We start from the raw sequence: 11,152 nt of genomic DNA on the forward strand, positions 1-11,152 counted from the left end.
TTGTTATATTATTATTATTATTTTTTTTTTTTAATATTTTGTGGACTTCTTGTAATTCTCTTTCGTTTAAAAGTAAAGTATTTATTATATTTTGTTTTGCCCATTGAGTTGCATATTTACATTTATTATTTCTTCTTTTATTAGTCTTACTTGATTGTGGAAACTTAATTCTATTTCATTATTAAACAAATTGTTTTTCTTGATTGTATTTTTTAACATACATRTTTCAAATTGTAGTTAAATTATTAATTCTATTCTGTAGTTGTTTATTTATAACGACCTGGTTGTTATTGTTTTTTTTTAAGGCTATTGGATTGTTTTGTATATTTGATAGATCATCCTGCAACATGCATTGTCTTACCAGTGTACCTATTCTTTATCTCATTTTCGGATAATAATATATATAATTTTGAAAGTTGCAGTTTGTTTTCCTGAGCGTTCCTATGAGCCTTGTTGTGAATCTGTAAAATTATCTCATCCTGATCTGTTTCTGTTTTTATGACTTTTACCTTCATTTGAGTAAATCTGATTTTAAAGGACCTGAAATGTTCTGGATACTTTGAATCTGCCCCATTGTCTCTGTCTTGTAGATTCCATTTATTACTGAAGGGTTAAAGTACTTTCTCAATATTTTCATTAAATCATCATCAGAGTCTGTTGATTGAAAAACAGTATATCTATGGAATGTACGGAATGGAATGGTATACTTGTAGTCAGGAGGATGTTCTTTGGAAATAAAATTTGGTTTTTAAAATCGTTTATCGGTACCTCGATGCTGTGAATAAGATTATGAGAAGAGCTTTGAGCTTTGAAGGGTTTCTGTTATTGAATTAATTTCATATTTTTTTGGTACTTGATACAATGCATCAGCTACAATATTTTCTTTTTCTGGTTTATATAGTAATTCCTTATTGTACTCATCCAGATAAGACTTCCATCTTTTAATCGCTATACCACCTTTTAAATTACAATCATGTGTAAGTGGTTCGTGATTTGTATAAACTTTTACCATAACCACCATAAAGATAACATTTAAAAGTATTTTCGATATAAACGCATTTGTTCTGTCAGATTGAGAGAGTACTGCTACTATTTCATGATCAGCGGCATCTGTGGTTAATGTAAATTCTTTATTGCAATCAGGGTATTGTAGTATTACGTCATCAGATATTAATTAAAATATTCATTAATATCTGCTGCTCAAACTGTCTAGATGTATTATTTTTCTAGATGAAGCCCTCTTTGATATGCGTAAGTCTTCTCCCCTAAGTGCTGTCGTTAGTGGTTTAGCTATTACAGCATAGCCCATTATAAACCTTCTATAATATCCTGATAGTCCAAGGAATGATCTCAGTTCTTTAAGAGTTTTTGAGCATGGGTAGTTGGCTATGGCTTCCAACTTTGCCGGATTCGTTTCTATTCCTTTGTCTGAGATAACAAATCCTAAAAATTCTACTTTGTTTTTGAAAAACTCACATTTGTCTAGTTGCCATTTGATATTAGCTGAATTTAGAATTTTGAATATAAGGTCAAGATTTTGTAATGAGTTTCTTTATCTTTTAGCATTTATCAACATAAAGGGGAGTCTAGTGAATTCGTACTTTCCGTTATTCACGGAGAACGCTGTTTTTTCTATGTCACTATGGAGGATGAGAAACCCACTCTTGAGGTCTAACACAGAATATATTTTATGGTTGCCCAACTGTGCAAGTACTCCCTGTCTCTTATACACATCAACACAGAATATATTTTATGGTTGCCCAACTGTGCAAGTACTCCTGTCCAAGTACTCAAGTATTTTTTTGTATTTGRTTCATCCAATTTTTTGTGGACAGACCACACAGTTGAATTGTAGGGTGATCGGGAAGGTCGTGTTATATTATTATCTAAAAGTTCTCTATCCAAGGCAGGATAACTCTTGCCAACAGGTGCTACTTCGGACTGGGTCAATAATATTCTTCCAGATGTGATAGTCGTCGCATGCGATAAATGTTGTGCATAGAAATCTTTGAGTTCAACTATATATTATCCTTAATCAAGCAGGACCCTGTTTTCCAAAACAAAAATTGTGTTCCACAATTAACAATCGATCTTCAACTAAAGATAACACTTCTTCGTCTGGGTTCAAGTGGAGAGAGTGCCTATTTAGAAAGACTGCAACATTGTTCGGAATAGGCGATGGCGGAATAGTTACCAAAGTGTCAAAGCGGTTTATCACCGCATTGATTAATTTAAAATCTACATTTTTATGTTGGCCATCTAGAGAAGAAAGGCGAAAGATTGTCGCAAAAACAATGGAAGAGCTTCCAGGATGTATTGGCTATGTTGACGGTACTGAAATCAGTTTAGCAGAGTCTCCTTCAAAAGATCACGAACTATACTTCTCTCGCAAAACACAATATGCCATAAAAATGCAAGTAGTATGTGACTATTCACTAAGAATTAGACAAGCGATAATTTTTGCCGAATCTGCAATAGGTAAATCCCACAAAATTATTTTTGTCATCGGGAATGGATTGCTGGCGATTCGGCATATCCGCTAAGCCAACACCTTATTACACCTTTTCAACTAAACAGTACTGAGCAGTCAAAAGAAATGAGAGATACTTTCAATCAATATTTCTCTATATATAGAGTACGTATAGAAAATTGTTTTGGGAAATTAAAAAAAAAAAAGTTTGCAGTTTAAAAGAACTACGGTTCCGATTAACGAACGAAAATAATTATAAAAATTGTTGTAGATGGATTTTGGCATGTTGTGTCCTTCGCAACATGTTGCCACAATTTAACTTAAACGAAAATTTTAGTTTAGAGAGTCAAGAAGAAACAGACTTCCCACAAGAAATTTATGAATACGACGATCTGAGGAAAGCTCTATCACATTTTGTAAACAATAAAGATATAATTATTTAATTGTATGTAGTATATATGTATAGTTTTATTTTTTAATTCCTCCATTGCTATTCGTTCCTTCAAGCTCTCTTAAAGCCAATTTTTCGTTCATTTCAATTTCTAGTATTCTTATTCTCTCTTCTGAATTGCATTTCTCTTTTTCAAATAAAAATTTTTCGTCTTGTAAATCAAATTCTTTTTATTTTGAAGATAGCTCCCTATCTTTCATTTTTGATTCTATCTTTAACTTTTTTTTACAAGCTCTCTTAAAGCCAATTTTTCTTTCATTTCAATTTCTAGTATTCTTATTCTCTCTTCTGAATTGCATTTTTCTTTTTCAAATAATTTTTCGTATTGTAAATCAAATTCTTTTTATTTTGAAGATAGATCTTTCATTTTTGATTCTATCTTTAACTTTTGTTGCTTCACCTTAATTAAACCTGTGTGCATAGTAAGCACATCGGCAAGACCTGTCCGCGAATAAATACCCTTCCGATTTATTGTGTTGCATGTAGATTCTAGACCGACTTCTTGAAAACTATCTTCAGGTGTGGTAGATACATTTGCATTTCTGGTCGTTGAACCGGCGTCGAAATCGTCTGTGGTTCACGTCGAGTTGTTTTCTAAGGCTTCTGTATCCAAAACAAATGCTTTGGATTGGAACTCTTTATAGCCAAGTATATCTTCCAAATCGTAGAATAAAGGACAAGTTCTTAAAATTATACCTAAAAATATAAATTATTATTATTTTATACCAAAGAATTTATTTTTAAATTACTTTCTGTTGATTCGCCGTCTTGCATGGAACCTACTCCTGTCGAATTCTGCCAAGCTCATGCCTTTGTATAGCATTGGCGCAAGTGCCTTGCCTTTAGCCTCACTAAAAACCAATCTAACCGCAGATTTTGTGTCTCTAAAAATTTTTAATAATACACCTGTGCTGTCGGCTTTTCAATCGCATGTATGTAATTAATTTCTGTTGCTCCTCATTGCTCCATTTTCTGTACGGTACTTTGCGTACACGTTTTGATTTAGCCTAAAACATATATTTTTCATTATTATATTTGCATTTACACTTTTTTTTACATATTTTAATTTTACTTACAATTTTGCTTCCATCATATTCCAGTTTCAAATGTAAATAAAGTCAGCTGATCAGAGATGACAGTTTGCCACAATTAATAAACAAGCTCAACACAGTGGGAATAGTGGTGAAATTGTTTTTCACGTAAAACAAAAACAAAATAGATACCACGTCGGTAAATATGGGAATATTGCCAATTTAACATGCTAAATAATATTTAACTGTGAACAGCTTAATTGTGTCTTAAAAATACCCTAAACTAGCTGTGGTTCAACGGCAGCGGCGTCGGCGTTCTTAACGGCAGAGTTCAGCGGATGTTGAGTGGTCAACAGMATTTACAATATATTGAAGTGGATGATTGTTTATTTTCATTATTATTTATTGATCAGCAATAATGTCGATCGAGTCTGGGAGTTGCAGCTGATGTTTGTTTTAACAAATTTATGTATGTTGTTGAACTTTAACAACGACATTGTTGCAATGAATTGTTAGGTTAAAATAAATATTTGTTGTGTGTACATTACTCGTATGGGAATGTCATACGCATGTATGTACATATAGAGCACGCGCGCACATTATGTTACTGATAAATGGTACTATGTTGATTTGAAAGTGATTTGTACTTACRTACATATATATATCATTGTTGTAATATATTAAGGTTTTTAGGATATTATGATAATATATCATATACGTATATAACAGATATTATATATGCATGCATATAAAATTATATTACATTATCAAAGATAAGAAATATTTAAAAATTWGGTCATTAACCATTAACCATTAACTACAAATATTGGTTGGAGAATCGCTTGTATTAATAATAATGTTATTAATTTTGCATGAATTCATAAAAGTTCGCAAAATTCTATTTATATCAATTGATATGATAGCATGTAAACGTATAAAAATTTAAGCCAAAAGTCCAACAGGCGTCTGTAAAAGCAATATATATTTCAGAGCATAATTTTCATTGAATTCTCAGTTCTGTTCACTCATTTCTGTTAAAACTTCTCCTGCCGAGCCAAAAGTGGGTAAATCCACCAATAGACAATTCCTGGGTCTTGACAGTTCACACGCTTGTCCGTAGTTGGTCTTTCTCTATAATAAACGTTCTATGGTAAATGCATACATGCGAAATACACTTAAATAAACAATGGTACGCTACACTGCTCCAGAACGAGGGTTATTGGTGACTATTCATTGGACCCATAATCGGTCGGTGACTTTGGCACAACATGAATTTCGTCGCAGATTTCCTGGCTGTCCGACGCCTACTGGTGAAACACTGAGACGTTTAGCCGCTCGCCTCGAAGAGACTGGCACAACACAAGATGCTGCCAGGCGTGGCAAACAGAAAACCCATTCTGCATAGAATGTTGCTGCTGTTGCCGAAGATGTCTTGGAAGCCCCGTCGACATCGAGCAGACGACGTGCCACGACGGTGTTTACAGCGAATTTTGGTACAAGATTTGAAGATGTTTCCGTAAAAAGTCCAGACGCTGCATCAGCTGTTAGCTGCTGACAGCCAATCCGTCTAACATACCCTCAAGCTATCCTTAATCACCACCAAGAGGAAGATGATTTTTAATCAAAAATAATCATGAGTGATGAGGCCTCTTTCCATCTTAGGGGGTACGTAAATAAGCAAAATTTATGCTTCTGGGACGCTGAAAATCCGTGTGTAACCCACGAAGAACCATTACACCCGCTCAGAGTCACTGTATGGTGTGCTGTTTTAGCTGCAGGAGTCATCGGACCTTTTTTCTTCGAAAACGTCGCGGGCCAACCGGTTAATGTGAGTGGTGAGCGCTACAGAGCAATGATCAACGAGTTCTCTTTACCGCAACTTGATGAATTGGGATTGGAAAACACGTGGTTCCAACAGGACGATGCAACGGCACAAGGATGCATTTCCCGTTCCCATTCTCTTAAAGACAATATCTGTCAAGAATGTGAGGACCTATTGCCGGAAGTTCTGACCAAAGTGATGAAGAATGCCACAAAAAGGGCTCAAATGAAAATCAACTGTGGCGGCGGCCATTTACATGATATCATATTCTAGACTTGATGTAAAAAACCTTTAAGGACGAAATAAAAATATGCCACAAGCAGAATCAAAGTTTTTAATTTGTTTAAAAAATTACATCCAAAAAACATTGGAAGGTTATTTTTGCGCCACCTTTACAATGATGCTTTGAGCAATATCAATGCAATGATCCATAATCATGCAGATAGTAATTTCATAATTTTTAGGAAACCCTTGACATTGCTGTAGTATTTTCCAGAATAAATTTTCAAGCCTCAACGAAAATCATTACATGTAGTGTATCAGAGTTGAAGGAATTTGTAGACCAACTTCATATATTTTCGACATTAGACCACAGTATATCAATATTATACTTTCATTTAATTTTGTTGTATATGTAAGATATTTTACATATTGACAGATTTGTATAGTATAAAATCACCCAGAAGTTTAAAAATCCTATATTAAGTATATGGAAGAGATTATATATTATACACATACATATTTAATAGTAGTGCACCTTTGTGCTTAACATTAGATAAAATAGGGGAAAAACTTGCCCTAGACCCTATAAAATATCAAGATTTTGAAACATTCGGTTGATTTTACTTCCTATATAAACTTAAAAAACTTTTTTTTTTCTATTAATAATTATTTACTTTTGCAGAAATTGATGACTTTGTAAACATTAATAACAAATTAAACGAATTAGTAATAAATAACAATAAGCAATTCAGAAATTTTTAAAATAATAACAGAATTAACTGACATAGTAAATAACGTTAAAGGTGATACCACAAACAGGACAATAAAAAGAAAATGAAATCAATGTGTTATACATGAACTGCAAAATTTAATAAATGCAATAACTTTTTGTAAAATTGGAATTTTAAATCCAACAATTTTACACTTTGATGAACTAAAAAACACAACATATTACCAACACGGTATAATGACCATAACAGATTTAATGGACAATTCTAAATTTAAAATAGCCCAAAAAGGAGACATAATTATAATTTATATAAAATACCCTAAAATAGACCTAACATGTAAGTACTATGATGTAAGAGCCATGGCTCAATTAGATGGCAAACTTATTATTGACCAGAACATAATATATTGTAAGAATTATTTATATTCAAAATTGTAAAACAGAAATTTCAAAAACCTATTGTCAACTAAATAAAAAAAGCACATGGTCATCAGAAATTTTAAACAAAAAACAAGGAAAATGTAATAAACTAAAAGAAAAAACTTACAAATTGAAGAAATTAAACCAGAAGCGATATTAGTTTCAGGAAAAAATATTGTAGATAATCAAACATTAAATGGAACATATTTAATAACATTTGAAAATTATACTGTCATAACTAATCAAACTTATGAAAACATTGAACTAAAAATTTGGAATTATTTTAAAAATAATCATATAAATAATTTAGAAATTTTAGAATATTTTKAAACAACTAATAAACTGTTAAAATTAGATAATATAAATATTTTAGCAGAACGGAACAAGAACATCACAGTCCATTCAGTTTTTTGGTACATAATTTTAATCTCGGGAATAGTTTTCATAACTTACTTAATACTAAAATTAAAAAAATTTCGCGAAATTCCCAAACTAATCGAAAATACGCAATTTCAAGAAATCGCCTATAATGCTCTTTTGGATAAAATATATAAATTAACACAAAATAATAGTAAATCGGGGACGATTCATTTTAGGAAGGGGGGAGTTAACGATATCCTCCGCATAGAAACCTTACCATAACTMTAAATAAAATTGAATCTTTGCATTTTGCAATTACACTTTAAAATTTAAGAATTCAATATGCTTTTTCCGTTCTCAATCCAATAATCCATTATGATCAAAACAATATCGCTCGCCCTCACAAGAAGGCATAACAATAACAATCGTAAAGARAACAGAACGCTTAACGTTCTGCTGGAATTCGCTGTCACAGCTAATATTGTAATTAACTCTTTGTTCTGGATTCAATCAAGCTGATGCTTACACTTCAGCTTTAGCTTTAACTTTAAGTAAATAAGTCAAAAATGTATATATATTAGTAAATCAGGAATAAAGATTTGATTTGTATCTGGCAAACCACAGGAACCACACGTGTTCTTATTTTATCCGCGCGTTCGCGGATGTAAAACATATCTTTTTTTAAAATTCCCTCGTCGCGGGAATTAATTTGCATGCTGCTTATGATACTCCCAACAACAGCATTGTGATATTTTCATGCTTCAATTTTTGCTTTCGCAATGTATGCAAATATGTATGCTTTTGCGTTTTGCCGCCGGCATTTCCATATTGGCATATAAAAATAGTTATGATATGAGTATAATTTTGTACGAATGCACGCATAGTTCTATTTACAGTTAATTTGGACTTGAATATTTAATAATTTTATTTGATTTTTCCATAATATACTATACTAATAGTAGTAATAGAAACAGAATGTATCACAGCAATAATAAATACATACATATATCGGCTATCATATTAATCTTATTATTTGCTAATATGTATACGCATGTGCGCGCATTAATCTGCTTCTTCATCATTCATATATTCTTTAATGTACATACATATATTTGTATACACTTCCGAACAAATAATGCACAAGCATGCACCAACAAAAAATTTTCAAGCACTGTTCTACAAAAACTGCCAAATGTAGTAAATTTTACAACAAAAACGATTTCATTCATAAGCGCAGGCGCAAGTTGTACAAGCGATCTCGTTTCATTCATAAAAAATAGACGCAGAAACATCACCCCGTGCATGCCTTTGCCTACAAGCGTTTTTTCGCGACGATGGCGAAAGCTAAAAATCATAAATTKAACAACTTTCTGATGCTTCTTCACAGAAAGAAGTCAGAAAAGTGGCAACAAGGCGTTGTCGATTTATAATATTTGTCCATTCTAAAATATTTTTCGTGACTCGCAAAAATCTGCGTCGATATGTATGCAGGCTCATACATATGCATACATATTTACGCTAATTAGCAAGCGAAGCTGTTACAGCGGCAAGAAAAGCGGTCAATAGGCGGCCATTCGTTTATTTTTTTCGGCACAGCTTGGATTTTCTATCATCATACAAGTGCTGAACCAATGAGCGCGACAGATATTGGAATACACACGTTCTTAGGGACACAGGTATTGAGACAGCTGTGTCTCTAATAACGTGTGTATTTTAATATTTGACAGATATCGTGCTCAATGTGTTCAGCACTTGCCTCTTTGACAAAACGCAAGTTTCGGAAATTGGTTGACCGTGACTTCGGAGATGCGAAAGAAGCGTGCCACACTTGTTATTATGAATGTATGTACATATGTATATGACTCGCATTTGCTTTCGTAAACATACAGACAAATGTGCCAAAGAAATAATATAATATATGTACATTCGCATGTGTCATGTCTGAGTGGGTAGCGTTAGGTTTTTTCGTTACTTCTGGATTCGGTCCCCACGCTCAAGGCCTGTGATGGAAACTATGCAATAGCTTAATAATAATGTCAATGGAAAACTTAGAATAAATTTGAAAATTTCTGAATCGTTCAAATTTAACAACATGGTGCAAAAAACATCAACATTTCAGTGAATTATTAACCGAACTGCGACCTCAAATCGATCGTTTTGAATTCAATTGCACTTGCAAATTATCTTCCGAGAATCGAATGTTACGTGATCCTATCATCACTGGGGTTTTTGCTAAGAAACTTCAGCTCAAATTGWTCGACGGACAGGATGAAAAATTGGATCTTGGAATTAATATGTGCAAAACATTTGAAGCAGGGAAAGTGAACWAGGGTATTTTTACGTCAAAGACCTCGATTTCAGCTGTGGTAGATGGCGAGACTGACTCAGTCAACTCAGTCAATTACAATTGGCGATTTTGTTTCAACTGCAGTGGTGATTGGAAGCCGGATCATAAAAGTAAATGTTCAGCCTAGGATTTCATATGTCGATGCGGGAAAAAGGGTAATTTTCGCAAGATGTGTCGTAGAAAGGAAACCAAATCGGACGCAAGTACATCGAATTCCAAATCAAAGGAAAAACAACGGGTTAATAATGTTAGCTGGACTGATTTGTCAGGTAAAGTGTCGACAATATACCGGAATATAAAAAATAATTACTTAATATAAAAAATACAAATTTAGGATACATTTATTGGGACGAAATAAAAAAAACAGGACTAAGGCACAACCAAATAGGGAGTAGGCTAGTTAAATTTAAAATTGATACGGAATTAAGTATTGTCGAAATTTATCTTTAGGACTTTAGACTTTGTTGTTGGTGATAGCGCATTTGAACCGATAATGGGTCTTTAAATATGCATTAAACTTTGATTAAAAGACATAAGGATGTTTTCACTGGACTTGGAAAAATTCCCAGGCAAATAAAGATACATTTGCAGGAAAATTCACACATGGACACATTAGTTAAAAAACTTAAACCAAAGCTTAATGAGATTGTTAACAGAGGAATCATTTCACCGGTGCCTCACCCATCTGACTGAGTCAATAATTTGCAAGTGGTAAAAAATCAAACGGTGATTTGCGGATTTCTTTAGATCCAAAAGACTTCCTTTTGGGTTGAACATTTCTCAGCAAATTTTCCAAAGATGTATGATTACATTTTTTGGTGACATTCCTGGATTTTTTTTTTTATTTGGATGATATTGGAATCATGGTGTCAGATAAGTTGGAACATGATAAAATCTTGGCAATTGTTCTTGAACGTGCACGTACACATAATGTTAAATTCAACCCGGAAAAAATTCAGTATCGTAAATCAGAAGTAAAATTTATGGGCCATATTTTATGGAGCGGGAAGATTCAACCGGCTCACAAGCACATTGAAGCTATACTTAAAATGAAGAAACCAGCTGATAATCATGGTGAAATCATTTGTTGGGTCTATGCAAGTATCTGGCAAAGTTTATTCGGAATCTGTCAAAACTAACGGCAGAATTGAGAAATCGATTGTCATTCAGATAGATGCTTCAAAAGACGGATTTGGATCGTCACCTTTGCATCTAGGAGCCTAAGCAAAAGTGAACAGAGGTGTTCACAAATTGAAAATCAACCTTTTGCCATGGTTTTTGCGTCCACAAGTTTTAAAA

The 11,152-nt window shown here is 33.1% G+C and overlaps 1 long non-coding RNA gene across 1 annotated transcript; it reads right to left on the reverse strand.

Moving 5' to 3' along the window:
• Positions 1-2,878: 2,878 nt before the first annotated feature.
• Positions 2,879-4,631, reverse strand: LOC108977583. Its single transcript, XR_001994046.1, has 3 exons — positions 3,998-4,631; positions 3,671-3,928; positions 2,879-3,617 (listed from the first exon to the last, which is right to left on the reverse strand). It is a non-coding gene; the product is annotated as an uncharacterized LOC108977583 (long non-coding RNA).
• Positions 4,632-11,152: the final 6,521 nt, after the last annotated feature.

The sequence above is a fragment of the Bactrocera latifrons genome, unplaced genomic scaffold, assembly GCF_001853355.1.
Source record: "Bactrocera latifrons isolate USDA-ARS-PBARC rearing strain unplaced genomic scaffold, ASM185335v1 scaffold_910, whole genome shotgun sequence".
In the NCBI taxonomy this organism is placed as follows: Eukaryota; Metazoa; Arthropoda; class Insecta; order Diptera; family Tephritidae; genus Bactrocera; species Bactrocera latifrons.